Here is a 15563-nt window from a genome sequence, read left to right as displayed (position 1 = left end):
AGGGATTTTTAACTTTAGTCTCTTGCTCACTGTTCCCCCCTCCAAACAAAAAGTGGATATAATCATCTTGGATGGCATGGTCTTAGTGAGGTGATTTTGCCACTTTGCTCTGGTGAGACCTCACCTGCAGTACTACATCCAGCTCTGGAGCTTCCATATAGGAAGGACATGGACCTGATGGAGCAGGTCCAGAGAAGGGCCTCAAAAATGATCAGAGGGTTGAAGCACCTCTGCTACAAGGACAGGCTGAGGGAGCTGGGTTTGTTCAGCCTGGAGAAGAAAAGGCTCCAGGTAGACCTAACAGCGACATTCCAGTACCTGAAGGGGGTCTACAAGAAGGATGGAGAGACACTGTTTACAAAGGCCTGTAGTGATAGGAAGAAGGGCAATGGCTTCAAACTAGAGAAGAGCAAATTTAGACTGCATGTTAGGAACAAGTTCTTTACCATGAGGGTAGTGGAACACTGGAACAGGTTGCCCAGGGAGCTAGGTGAGGCCCCACCCCTGGAGATATTCAAGGTGAGGCTCAACAGGGTCTGGGCAATCTGATCTAGTTGAGGATGCCCCTGCTGACTGCACAGGAGGTTGGACTAGATGACCTTTGGAGGTCCCTTCCAACCCTGATTCTATATAACAAGTGTTGGCAACTTCACAAAAATAGCACTTAAAACCACGACAGCTGGGTTCATGTATTCAGGTAGCCAGATTTGCCTTTTTCCCAGCTACCTCCTTCTCTCCCTGAGCCTGCACTGCTCTCTGAAGCCTTCCCAGTAGGGCAAGCAACAAGGTAGGGCAGACAAAGGTAACTTGGATATTTTCCAGGCACACAGATATAGCTGGTGCATGATATAAGAACAGGAGGTTTCAACCATGGACTTCCTTAATTCAGCACAAGATAATTTATCCTAAACAGCAACTACAGAATACATCATAGAAGCATGAGGAGAGAATCATTTCAGAGAATTTGGAAGTGCATCTTCTGGAAAAGAAGCAGTATGTGTCTCTCACTGGAACTGAAGGAAAGATTTTAGAAGTCCAACTGTAAAATATGTGAAGTATTTGAAAGGAGGTGAGGTTTGGAGAATTGTTGGATGTTGGATCTTAAAGGACAGCTAAAGCAGAGGCATACCCACAGAAGGAATGGCACCAGGAGAACAAGTGGGAGGAAGAGAATACGCAGCAATAGATGGGTATGTGGGAGGCTGTATAGCACAGTGAGTCAACAGATTTTACAGAGCACGAGGGCAGTCTGGGCCAGATGCTTTGTAAGCTCCCATGACACCAATGGATACACTTAGCTCAGACAGGCTTTGATTTTAGAGAGTAGGTAAGAAAAGCAGAAATGTATAGAATGGCCATACATTTGCCCCTTGATGTAGAGATGGACAGGACAGGCTGTCTTCAGTGTGGAAGTCTGACTAAAGATATTATTGGCCACATTTCCTGTTTCTGATATACTTGAGAGCAGAGAAATAAACTTCTAGGACCACAGAGAGGCAAATAATGAGAGAGCCAAGAGTATTTTGAAAGGCACACATAGGACTGAAGGACTGTGATGAATGGGAGCTCCTTTATGAGGGCTGTATCTTACCCTCACACAGACAAGAAAAACTACCTGAGAGCCAGGGTCTCCTCCTGAGCATTCCTCTCTATCCTGGGGTGGACTTGATGAGGAAATGCGAAGAGCATCTACTGCTGTAGAGGCTCAGCTGCAACCACGATGCTGAGGGACAGCAGCTGCCAAGATCTGACTCGTCCTGCAGAAGAAGCCTCAGCCATGCTGGGCAGTGCTGGTACCTGGGACATCTACTGATCCCTCCTTGTTTTTTTCCACAGCAACTAAACTTTCCTCTCGCTCACAAATCGAACACCCCACTGTGGATATGCTGCCTCTCCAATTCCCCCTGCCATAATACTGACAGGCAAACACAATTAATACTGTGAACAGTTTGGATGTCTGCACAACAGACTGCCAAAACAAAACAAAACAAAAAAAAAACCCACAAAAAAAAAATCCCAGGAAAAAAAAAAAAGGAAGAAAAAAATATAAACAACCTGAAGATAACTAAGAACATTTGCTGCATAATGTAATGCAAAGCTTTTATCTGTAGGACCAATACCAGCCAAGGTTATTAATGCCACACATTATGTCTTAAATTAAAACCTGAAAGCTTGTTTGTTCACTGCTTTAATGTTCATGATTTATTAGAAGTGTAGTGAGTATCCAGTTTCTTTTTTGTGTTATGCATTCCATGTATATTTTCTCTCCAAGCTTTCTTCCTCAGATGAAAACATCCCAATAATGACAAAATCCCCCTGCACATATTTGCTTCAGAGATCAGCAGGAGCCAGTGATGTATCTTCCTTTGTAACACTTTGAATTGCTGTCAGCACCATCATAAAACATATACCACAAAATATAAACAACTGTAACCACAAGCCTTTCATGTGACATGCTTTAAAGGGCTCTCAGCATTGATTGGATCTTTCCTGTTGCTGCTGTTATTACTTCTGTGATCTAAAAGTACTCTGGCGAGCTGCTAAAAGTAGAATCACTGGTTTGGAAAGGTTAAGCATCAGCAAGGTATTTCTCAGGACATTAGAGATTAAGTGCACAAGTATGTCACACAAAACACATGCTTACCCTCTGATTGTTGATAGGTATTTATATGTATATAAAAATAGCATTTAATAGCTGCTCTGCACTTACTGTGAGAGTTACAGATCTGTACGCTTGGAGCCAAGGGCCCAGTGAACCCTACTAAAGGTGGAGGGAAGGCAGGAAGGAGGGAAGGCTAGAAGGAGGGAAGGAGGAAAGGCAATAAGGAGGGAAGGAGGGAAGGCAAGAAGGAGGGAAGGCGAGAAGGAGGGAAGGCGAGGAGGGAAGGTGGGAAGGAGGGAAGGAGAGGAGAGAAGGAGAGAAGGAAGGAAGGAGGGAAGGCGAGAAGGAGGGAAGGCAGGAAGGAGGGAAGGCGAGAAGGAGGGAAGGCGAGAAGGAGGGAAGGCGAGGAGGGAAGGTGGGAAGGAGGGAAGGAGAGAAGGAAGGAAGGAGGGAAGGTGAGAAGGAGGGAAGGCAGGAAGGAGGGAAGGCAAGAAGGAGGGAAGGAGAAAAGGTGGGAAGGCAATAAGGAGGGAAGGTGGGAAGGCGGGAAGGCGGGAAGGAGGGAAGGAAGGAAGGAGGGAAGGTGAGAAGGAGGGAAGGCGGGAAGGTGGGAAGACAAGAAGGAGGGAAGACAAGAAGGATGATTAATCCAAGAGGACACAAACAAATCAAAGGTCCATGACTTCAGGATGCAGTTGTCAGAAGAGTTAACAAGCTAGGAAAAAGCAACCAAAATATGCTGTCTAAATCATCAGCACACACTTACCAGGCATCAAAGCTTTTTTCACAGGCACTTTGATCAGAAATAAACAACAAAATAGGCCCAGTGCATCCTTTTGGTCATCATTTCCCTCCTCACCCAGTCAGGTGAGGAGTGCCCTTACAGCAATCTGTCAGGCATATGGTTCCTCCCACTCCGTGCTGTGTGTGTGTGTAATTAGCCCTTTGTGTGTAAATGGGAATGTACTAAACACCTTTTTTTTAAGCACTACTACTCCCTGCTTGTCTCAGCTTCAAGGGAGGAACCAATCAGACACAGCAAAAATTAAAGAAATGATCCAAATTAAGACACAAGGGAAAAGGAGACAGCCACAGCAGGAAGCCTCAGTTTGGGAGCATGGGATGGGATGGAAAATGTTCTTCATAGACAAAATGAAGTATTTCAACAGGAAAGCAATGCTTCACTTCATTATAAAGCTGACCATAATCTGCTGCTGGTGGAAATACCACCCTCTGTCCCACCTCAAAGAAATGGCCAAGACATTAAGTTTTCAGAAACAAACCCAATCAAATGAGGAGCAACAGTACTGCAACGTAAGAATAACACTAAAAGCATCAACTGGCTATTGACTCCATTTACCATCTGGAATACTGTCATTACTGAAAACATCCATGTGTCAACATAGTAGCAGCCTCAATGGAGAATGCCAATGTTGATGCTGCAGAAGACAACAGTTTCCATGAGACAACGCAGCTCAGGTGTGCAGCCACATGGGCTTCTGGCGTGCTCCTGGAGAGAAGGGAGGACAACTCTCAGCTAGCTAGAGTTTAGTACAATGTATAATTCAAGGTAAGAAACACTCTGCCACTGTATTCTGGTAATGTTGTTCTATCCTTTTTCCCTCAGTTCCCCAAAGAGGCTATTTTGAAGACGTGGTTATGAAACAAACCATTACAGCCACTAATGCTGAATGTTTTACCCCAGAATGAGAACCAAGTTATGTCTCTAAACGTTGGTTCTATACAAAGTGTAAACATACATTTGCTTGGGAATGTTAAGTACTTTTTAGCAAAGCATCTCATCTCAGTTCAGTTCATCTTTTACTCCATGGATACAAGTGCAAGGTACTTCAGGACGTACTTTCTCTGCTGGGACCACTAATAGCTGAAGTTTGCATTTCATGTACAGTGTCCTCCTGTCCACTGAAGGTACTACTGCCTCTGTTCTGTTCACTGGGTACCAAGCAGAGACAGCTCAAGACCAGACACAGTGTTTGGAATGGAATGGAATGGAATGGAATAAACCGGATTGGAAGAGATCTTTGAGATCATCGAGTCCAACCTATCATCCAACACTATCTAATCAACTAAACCATGGAACCAAGCACCCCATCCAGTCTCTTCCTAAACACCTCCAGTGATGGTGACTCCACCACCTCCCTGGGCAGCCCATTCCAGTGGCCAATCACTCTTTCTATGAAGAATTTCTTTCTAACATCCAGCCTAAACCTCCCCTGGTGCAGCTTGAGACTGTGTCCTCTTGTTCTGGTGCTGGTTGCCTGGGAGAAGAGACCAGCCCCCACCTGGCTACAACCTCCCTTCAGGTAGTTGTAGAGAGCAATAAGGTCTGCCCTGAGCCTCCTCTTCTCCAGGCTAAGCAACCCCAGCTCCCTCAGCCTCTCCTCATAGGGATTGTGTTCCAAACCCCTCCCCAGCTTTGTTGCCCAAGCAACAATTCCAGCAAGTCAACATCCTTCCTAAACTGAGGGGCCCAGAACTGGACACAGTCCTCAAGGTGTGGCCTAACCAGTGCTGAGTACAGGGGGAGAATGACCTCCCTGCTCCTGCTGGCCACACTGTTCCTGATGCAGGCCAGGATGCCATTGGCCTTCTAGGCCACCTGGGCACACTGAAGGCTCATGTTCAGCCTACCATTGACCAGTACCCCCAGGTCCCTTTCTGCCTGGCCGCCCTCCAGCCACTCTGACCCCAGCCTGTAGCACTGCATGGGGTTGTTGTGGCCAATGTGTAGAACCCGGCACTTGGATGTGTTAAAGTAATTTAAAATACAGAGCCCTGCAAACCAGAAGAACTCCCTACCCAGTGCGCTGGACTTGCATACTTGATGAACCAAACCTACTTTTGATTGTTGGCTTGAGAAAAGTATGAACTAGTTATGCAGTATGTCATGAAAACACACTGAACATGACAGGTTAATTCTTGTAAGCTTCCCAAAAGCAGCCATTCAGCTAGGTATGGAACTAGGCTTGCCACAGGGAACAAAAGTCATGCTGCAGGTCATGTGCAGCAGGCGTTTGGTGCACGACTGCCATCAAGTGCAGCTTTGGTAGCAAAGTCAAGGGATATTTTATATGAGAAGATCAGCAACATAGCAAAGATTGTAGCTCCTTCATGCAGACCTTGTCTACCTAAGCAACACTTCTTTTTCACCATTTTCCCAAAATAAGCAAAAAAAAGCTAAGAGTCAGGGCTTATATTGAAGCATGCAGATTACTAAAACCCCATAAGATCATGTGGTTCTTCTTCAAATAAAAACAAACTGTTAGAAAAACGTAATTTATCCTCATCTAGGTGCTGATGTTTTGAAGTGATTAAGTGTTCCATCCTTTGGCAATGCTCCTGTGGTCACAAAACCTGCATTAGAGGCAAACCAGGTATCTGATGCACGTAGACCAACATATAACAGAGATTAGGAAAATCTTAACAAACAATAAAAGGCACCTTAAATATAGCCTTTCATCTGTACAAGCCAATTACACACTCTAGGTACCACATACAAAAGGCAGGGTCAGATGGCTTTCCTTGCAGTGTAGCTGTCTTAGGGACACAAACAAAACACTGAAAGGCTTTTGGACACACATGGAGAAGAGTCACACATTCTACCTGCTGTTTTTTGCTCTCATGGGGATGATGATGCTGAAGGAGTTAAGACAGAAACGCCTAGAAACACTTCACAAACAACCATCAGTGATACAACTTCTCTCGGCAAGGCTTTGCTGACCACAGTGATCCAAGGTTGAAGATCGCTGCACAAACTAGAATATTTACATTTTGTAGCATTTAACTAAAATTCCAGCTGTGACCAAAGCTGTGATGCCTGTAGTCCATGGAGCCATACACATGGCAGCCCGTGCTTGTACGTTTCACAGGCACTGAAGTTACAAACCAAGTCCCCATTGGCTTTTTTTCTGTTTCTCAGCACAGATGGCATTTCAAGAGGAATTTGTTTTGTGCCACTGCTAACACAAACCACAAAGAAATTACTCTTATTGAATATGGCCTGCTGTTGAAGAGTGTTTTGAAATTACACTCCATTTTTTAAGGGAACTGAAGAGCTGAGAACAAGCCCTGCATTGACATCACTGGCTAACAGATAAACAGCAACTCTGGCTGAAAGCAGCTCTTCAAGAGCCAGCCCCTAACGGTTGCTGCAGATCGGGGCATGTTCTTGCCCTGTGCCACATCAGAGGAATTCATTGAAGCTTGCTTGGTAATGAGATGCTGTCCTGGCAGCTCCCATCACACTGATAAAACTATTTAACCTTTTGCCTTGGCTACCAGTGGAAGATTTTAGACAGGAGTAGGTACACTTCTTTCTCAGCAGTGCTTCCAACACAGGATTTTTCTAGAGAAATGGGAAACATTTCTACGTGCATGTACACAAGCAAAATCTTCTTTGGAAAATAATAATTACTTAAAATAATCCAGACTCCAAGCAGTAGAACAACTTAGCATTACCACACTGAACAATGAAATTTTCCAGGCTTTTAGTTTTCACTGGAATTTCATTCCCTGGGAACATCATTGCAAGTCTGTAGTTAAGAACAATACCAGTGGACAAAACTCCAGATGGCTGAAGTGTGGTGTTAGAAGTTTCCTTCTCCTAATATTACTACTACTGCATGCATCAGAAGACAGAGTGGAAGCTGAAAACTATGGAAACCCAGAAAAATGAACTAAGAGATTGGTGCAATGAGCTGCAGAGTTAAAGAACGGTTGGAGGACTCAATGATCTTAAAGGTCTTTTCCAACCAAAGCAATTCTATGATTAGTTGCTACAAAAAGCCTCACCAAACAGAAAGTCATTTATTCATGGGAAGTAAGCTTCATCCATATTCTTGCTAGGTTCATCCATACTCTTGCTAGGCCCATCCATATTCTTGCTAGGTCCATCCCTCTTCAACCACCCACTGCTCTCAGGATCAAGTACAGGCTGAAAGACTACAACCATAAAATGGTAGTTGCATTACACCAAACTGTGTGAAAATCACCATCAAATGCAAAACATTGTGAGTAAAGAACAGGGGAAAAATATTCACGAGGTTAATGTTACCTCCATGTTGAGCGTTGCCGGGAAAAAAAAGACCACCTCAGGAATAACTCATGCAAAACCCACATATTAAGAAGAGTATTGTGTTGGCAAAATGCTGCTGGATAGGCCAGCCAGCTTTCTAAGACTGGTGGTGAAAGAATGAATTGTGTCATGTAACTGAGTTCTCTACAAGCTGCAACTGACTGAGCACACTGGTTGGGGGGGAACTCAGTAATGCATCTAAGTAGGAGTCATCTTGAAACCCTCTGATGTGTACACAGTACAACATGAGGGAAAGTAATGATAGGTTTTGCACACTTCCAGAGTAAGTTTTTCTACAGCAGGGGATGTTTTAACACCTCTTTTAACAAATGACCCTGCCCACCACATCGCTGTGGCTCTCTGGCAATGGGGACTTTGGAATGCTAATGCCAGAGTCTGTACCACCTAGCTAGGAAGAAAATCTAATCTCATGCATAGCAAGTTCAACCCCCACTGTGGTCAGCCAGCCTTTGAATGGGCCAGTCCTACTGAGGGTAGGCCTCTGTGGCACAGCACTCTTGAGACTTGATCCACCTCACCACCTGAAGGTGAGCTTCCAACACTCTGCAAGCTGCCATGAGCTCTGTCGTCTGTCAGCACCATGAGAAGTTGGATCAGCTATTGTGCAACAGGCACTGTGCATACCTAGGCAAGTCATATGGAAGATGGCATTCCAATTAAAGGAGCAAGGAGACTGGAGTTAGGTCTGACCCTGCCATATCTACCTGCAGAGTTTTTGTTTGCAATTTAACCTACACTTTTCAAAGAAGTCTCTGCTGCCCTGCTTTTGCATACTGCAGGCAGATCAAAACCATGGAGAGCTTGAAGCACACACAGAGCCCTTCTAGAATGGAAACAAAATGTAGTTTTAGAAAGCAGCATCCAGAAATGATGCAGAGTTTTACTTCAAAACATGCTAATGGACCAATTCTCTGATTGCTCTTTGGCTTAGCCTCTTTTTCCTGTGAACAGTGAGATCCTAGCAGGCACCACACCTTTCTGCAGCGGCCCATTACAAGCAGTTTACTATCAATATTAAACATAATCAAGCTCTACTGACTGCTTGGGTGGAATCCAATCAAGCTGCACACATATTTAGCTAGAGAAGTCTAGGAAAACAAAGCAACAATTTACTACTTCAGCATTTAGCTGCTGGGGATATTTGGAGAAGCTTCTTTTAAACACAGGATATTGCCAACTACCAGTATTTACAGAAGCCCTGAACTACAGGAACGACTCTGGGAGTAATTCTCATTACAGTAAACCCAACTGTTTTCAAAGCCCCTAACTACTATGGATGCACAGGAAATGAAACAAGAAATGGGAGTACTGAACTAGAACAGGATGGTGAAAAAAAGTGGAGAAAACTTCACACCTCAGTGAAGTGCATTTGGGTGAGAAGTAAAACCACAGAGCTCAGAAGCTTGCAGAGCTACAGTCAGTGAATCTGAAGCACAACCTCACTTCTTGGCCTTTGGTTTTCATCCGAAAGGCCTCAGAAGCCAACAAATAGTTGATGCCTTCTGAAGTTGCCCCATCAATCCTCTGTGTCAAAATGGTGAGACATACAGGAAAGGATCTTCCCCAAGGAGAACTGAGAAGCCTGCTGAAACAGATGGAGAAGAATAACAGAAGACAATCTTTGAATAAACATCACCTCTGGATAAACAGAAAAGCACAACTGGAGTGTCAGCTTCTTCCCTCTGCAGGCAGACCAGGAAGTCCTCCTGGTGAGGATATCATAGGTAAGCAGATAGTGCTTTTGATCTTGAAGTCAGGTTCCTGGAGAGTTTTGGCTGTGAAAATATGCAAATGTTCCCAGTGCAATGCATGGTGCATAATCAGTCATGCCCAGCAGGCCTCACAGATCCTTACATTCCTGGAGACAGCAGGCAAGAAACTCATTGTGGGATGAAAATGCAGCACCTGCCTACACTGTTTAAACCAATGGTCAGAAAACACAGCTGCAATTTTTGTTGTCCCAGTTTGCTACAGCAAGTCTGGGACCTCAAATGGATGGGGGGGGAGGAAATGCCTAAAAGTGTTTCATTTACCTTATTTCAACTATTTCTCATATTCTTCAATTAAATTAGAAACTAATTAGTAGATAAAGTATAGGTGCATTAGTAAAATTAATTTTGCAGCAATTGAGCAACTTTTTTATGCATAAGAGAAACAGAAGATAGCAAAATCCAATATATTATTTTCATGGCAAATATCACCTGCTTAATTGTAGTGAACCAGAAGAGCACAGGAACCAGAAGGTTTTATTGCACAGTAGTTATTTTCATACTACATGAAGTGCTTAAGCAGCTGAGGTTTAGCTTTGGCTTGTCCTCCAAAAGCACAAACTATGTAGAAAATGTTAGGCCATTAGAAAGTTTGCATTTCCTTCTTTTTTTTTTCTTGTCAGAGAAGGTAGGGCACAGGTGGACTGGGGAGAAGGAGAATGATGTAGCAAGGGGAGAATGCAAATTTCATAATATTTAAGTCCTCTAGAAAAGGTTAACAAAAACAAAGCTATTAAAAAACTCCTACCTATCAGAGGAGTAGGAGAGATGCCTGCCTAGTTCCTTCTTTAATTCTTCTATGCCTTTCAGATGTTTTCTGGGACACCAGAAAGGACATCACTTCTGACGCTAGTGCATGAAAGTTTTGAAGGGTTTGGATCTTTAACCCCATCACCATTTCCAGGCATTTAGTCTCAGAATTTACTCAAAACCAAAACACCAACACCAACAAAAAAACTCACAGCCAACTTCATCCCATATTCTCCATTGCCCATCCTTGTTCTCTGAGAGGCAGAAAGTGTTCCCTATGTGCCTGACCTGCACTGGGTCCCTCCATTGTGACCCATACTCTCACACCCCCTGTGTCAAAGGCCAGCCTTTTTCTTCTCTTTCTTGTTGATTTGCTTGGGGAGTGAGCATGCATTATGGTAAGTGACTGATGAAGAAACAACTGAGCATGAAGTTCCTGTTAGCTTTCATGTTGCTGCCTACTGAGGACATCATCTTTGATTACATCTGACCTCTACAGATGTAGCTGCCAGAACCACTGGTAGACCTGTGCTTGCTTCTGTCCACAAGACAGGATGACAAATCCCTCAGTGACACCACTCTGTTATGAGAGAAATGACCTTTCATCCCCAGGATCTGGGCTGGGTTTCATCACTCACATTTGAACTGGAGGTCAGTCTAAAGCATATTCTCCTCTGTTGTCAGGACAACATCCCCAATCTCAGAGATGACTGCAGTTTATAGTTGAGTGGTCAGCACCGAACTTTAAAGGGAAAATAAGGCATTCAAATTTCCTTTTCTAGTAAATGATTCATCTACTTAAGCTGACCAGTTTCATTTCTACTCATCTGAGTTTCAGAAGAAAGCTGCTGAACTCAAATTTTGTTCAAAATGAAGCAAATGAAGAGCAAATGAATGAAGAAGTCTAAAAAGGGAAAGACTTAAGGCCTTTAACCTCTCATTTCAGTCTGGCATTCCAAAGCACAAAAATCAGTAAGAAAAAGTCATGATCTCCTCCTAATTTAATCCAAAAGACACTCTCAGTACAGCACACAGCATAAAGAGAAAGGTCTGCAGTATTACTGCAAGGTGAAATAGAAAATAGAATCACAGAGTCCCTGTGGTTGGAAATGACCTTCAAGATCAAGTCTAACCATTACCTAACAATGAACTTTAACAACAAACTTTAAAATTTCATTTCAGTATTAAAATTATCCTGCCTGCAATAAAAGGTTTATTTCAGGTCTGCCTCATTCAGCCCAACACTATCACTTTGAAGACCTGCTTTATGAAGCACCTTGAATAAGACGGGTTTAGATACCTCCTATGTACATCAGAGATCCCAGTTCGGGTCTGTGCTCCAAGAACCTCACCCCACACCTTCTGCACTCCAGGCAAACATGTAACTGTGGGGATACAGCATTTACCTGGAGCATGGAAAGTGTGGGTTCACTTTCTTTCCTTGTTGTGTTAATTAGATCTACCCAGTCTTTCCAGAATTCACTAACAAACTTCTGACATAGCCACGATTTCCATCGGTTTCCCATTCTCCTGTATGTGCATGTGAGACAGCCTGTCCCTGCTCTGCAGTTCCACCTACTGCAACTCCAGTGCACCTGAGTACCAAGCACCCTAAACATCATGGTAACAAAAACCCTGCAGCTGAATGACAGGAGCAGGGAGGTGATTCTGCCCCTGTACACTGCACTGGTTAGGCCACACCTTGAGTCCTGTGTCCAGTTCTGGGCCCCTCAGTTTAGGAATGATGTTAACTTGCTGGAACGTGTCCAGAGAAGGGCAACAAAGTTGGTGAGGGGTTTGGAACATAAGCCCTATGAGGAGAGGCTGAGGGAGCTGGGGTTGCTTAGCCTGGAGAAGAGGAGACTCAGGGGAGACCTTATTGCTCTCTACAACTACCTTAAGGGAGGTTGTAGACAGGCAGAGGTTGGTCTTTTCTCCCAGGCAACCAGCACCAGAACAAGAGGACACAGTCTCAAGCTGTGCCAGGGGAGGTTTAGGCTGGATGTTAGGAAGACGTTCTACACAGACAGAGTGACTGCCCATTGGAATGGGCTGCCCGGGGAGGTGGTGGAGTCACCATCGTTGGAGGTGTTCAGGAGGAGACTTGATAGGGTGCTTGGTTGCATGGTTCAGTTGATGGGGTGGGATGGATGATGGGTTGGACGTGATGATCTTGAGGGTCTCTTCCAACCTGGTCTGGTCTATTCTATTCTATTCTATTCTATTCTATTCTATTCTATTCTAATGTGACTCAGGAACAACAATCATTATGCAGCTGTTTCCTGAACGGTTAGTTATCTTGGATACAGCACCTCACAAAGATTTTCATTCTCACTCACTGAAATCCTTTAAAAAAGTAAGGTGGGATGGGCTTTGTTTAATTTTGTGGCCAAAGTGAAGTGAACTTACCCAGATTACCAGCTCTTCTGCAGACACTTCATGCACCTATGTTAATGGGGATTCTGCAGTATGACAAACTTTGGTCTCAAAATCCACTGCATATTGTGCTGGTTTAGTAAGAAGCTACAAAATTTACCATCACCCTTCACCTTGGCATCTGAAGTAAAGCAGGTAACCTTCCCAGCTCCACTAAGGTTTCAAAACAAAATAATTAGCAAGCTTCATTTCCATAGCATTTTTCTACTTCAAAATGATAGCTGAAAGGTTTTTTTTTTGCCAAGAGGATGTATGCAGCTATAAGAAATTGAAGATCATGTGAAACTCCCTATTTCTCCCATGCATTCTTAAACATCTGGTTAACCCAGAGAATCAACAGAATGTTAAGGGCTGGAAGGCAGCTCAAAAGATCACCCAGACCAACAAACCTGCCAGAGCAGGGTCACCTATACCACATCACACAGGAACACATCCAAGCAGGTTTTGAGTATCTCCAGAGCAGGAGACTCCACAACCCCCCTGAGCAGCCTGTTCCATGACCTTTCACAACTGGACATGACAATCTTTGAAGGCAATAATCTAGCTGCAAAGGTGAACAGATGTTCTCATGAGCAGGGTCAGCTGACCCAACAAGTCCTGCCAGGAGGAAGAATTCACCTCTGGAGAACACACAACTTGATCAGCACTGTCCTACAGAGAAGACTGGAAGACGCTTATAAAAATGCAGAACATCAAACTCCTGGACTCTCACTTCTCAGAGGACATGACTTAAGAGATCAAACTGTGCTCAAGAGGAAGAGAGACTACTGGGCATTCCCCTCATTACACCAATGAATACTTAGTAGGAGCTCCAAAGGCTCTCTTCCTGTCCTGCGTGGACAAATGGCCCAATAAATCACCTCAGATTAAAAGGGAAACTGAAGGACTTCTGCAAAACTGTACCAAAAGTGACCGAGATCTTTATCCCACTACCAAATGTAGGCTCTAGGTTTGCTTTCTATTTCATTCTCTAAATGCAGCAGCTCAGGCTGTGCGTCTAAAAACAACACAGCATGATCATTTATCTGCTCACAACAAAATGCAGAAACAACAAACAATTTCGGGAGACATCTTTTCAAATGAACACATTTCCTATCGTCCTGCAGTGACAGAACAGGGAAGTTCAACTCCTTCTTCAGATGAATTATCTGCACGAAGCCACACAAAAAGGCACTTTAATCCTGCGCCTTGACTGCCTGAACTGTAAAATGGAAATGCTAACATATGGTTTGAGCAGGAGGTTGGACTAGGTGACTTCCTGAGGTCCCCTGCTGACCTGTTTTTATCTGATGATCCTATTTGATTTGAGACACATAAGCATGAATGAGAAGGGCACTCAGCCATTACAGGGTTGGTTACTGGTGAAAATCTCAAGTAAGTATCTTAACATTGTCAAGCTTTTAATGCAAATCTTTTTACTAGATACACAAAATCCTGTCAAAACGCTCAAGAACTTTGTGGTTTTCACAAGTATCATCCATGGGAACCAGAGGAAAACAGTGAGCATCCTATTCCAGATGGTTTATTTGGGGGTTCAAAGAGCAAACAAATCAAAAGACCAGCAAAATATCCAACTTGACTACCTATTTGTCAAGGGGCACTACAAACTCAGAAGGACTTTCACTGAACATCACATGCAAATTGATTTATCTGGCAGGTTAAGGGAAAAAACAATCTTTGCAGACAGACTGATGCCAACATGAATTCACAACAAAAAGCACAAGCACTTGTCATTCTGCAGTGCAGAATACCCAATTTGTTGTCATTTCTTCATCACTGATACAAGTGAGACTGCTTAGCATTACTGGATATGTTTCTTTTACACTGATATTCATCACTTCCTATAGGAGTCATTCCCTTTCTCACTCAAAATCTGAAGGCTCTAGACTGTATTTTCAAGCCCTTTCTCTTTAAATCACTAATCAGTCTCAAATTCTCAGTTTCTCTCTTAAATATCAAGAAGGAAAAAACAAAATAGACAAGTAAACCTTTCATTTCTTTCTGTGATCTACATCAAACCTCAGATTAAAGAAAAGCTATTTTTCCTCCAACTAATTCCCTAGAAATAGTTTATAATTAGAAGTGTAACCGCCCAGATGCAGATGCTGAAGGCACAAACATTGATGTGCCTTCACAACAGAACCTCAAGGAATAACAAATTAAAATCAGCACCAAAATCTCCAAATCCCTATTTTCTGCAAATCTGATTTCCCTCCACTAGCCTTCCCTCACTACATTTTTCTGCTAATTAATTCACAGGCCACATTATAACCCAGCTGTACACTGATGCAGGGATACAGCAGAACACAAGATATTACCTCCTCTCTATGTAGCCTAAGTCAGTGTACACTCCCATGAGTTTAAAGTGACTGCAGGTATGACTGTCAAAAAACCCATTTACATTCTTAGAACACTGCTTGCAGGTGAGATGATTCTGTATCCAGTTTAGAAGACTACGTCTCAGGGTGAAGCTGGGACAATAATCTCCTCAAGCACCTCAGCCACACCACTTCAGAAAAGCAAAATCAATCCTAAGTCCTACGCTGCAGGTGGTCTGTTTGTGCTACTAATGTTTTCCATTTTCAGTCTCTCCAACAGTGGAGCTGTGATTGACTTATGGCTGCTTGGGCACAAACATTGGTCACAGAATCATAGAATCAATAATGTTGGAAAAGACCTCAAAGATCATCAAGTCCAACCTGTCACCCAACACCTCATGACTAACTAAACCATGGCACCAAGTGCCACGGCCAATCCCCTCTTGAACACCTCCAGGGATGGCGACTCCACCATCCCCCTGGGCAGCATCAGTTCATTATACTGCTTCCCACATTTGTCTCTATTACCCCATTTAAATAATTTGGTGGGTGGGGGGGGAAGAAAACAGAAA

The 15563-nt window shown here is 43.6% G+C and overlaps 1 protein-coding gene across 2 annotated transcripts in view; it reads right to left on the bottom strand.

The window, feature by feature from the left end:
* The window catches only part of ZNF704 (zinc finger protein 704), a 70177-nt gene that overhangs the window by 38575 nt on the left and 16039 nt on the right, over nucleotides 1-15563 (bottom strand). The gene's annotated exons all lie outside the window — the stretch shown is intronic.

The sequence above is a fragment of the Dryobates pubescens genome, chromosome 14 (genome assembly GCF_014839835.1).
Source record: "Dryobates pubescens isolate bDryPub1 chromosome 14, bDryPub1.pri, whole genome shotgun sequence".
Classification (NCBI taxonomy): domain Eukaryota; kingdom Metazoa; phylum Chordata; class Aves; order Piciformes; family Picidae; genus Dryobates; species Dryobates pubescens.
Note: the sequence above shows the minus strand (reverse complement) of the source record. Positions and strands in the feature narration are given on the sequence as shown.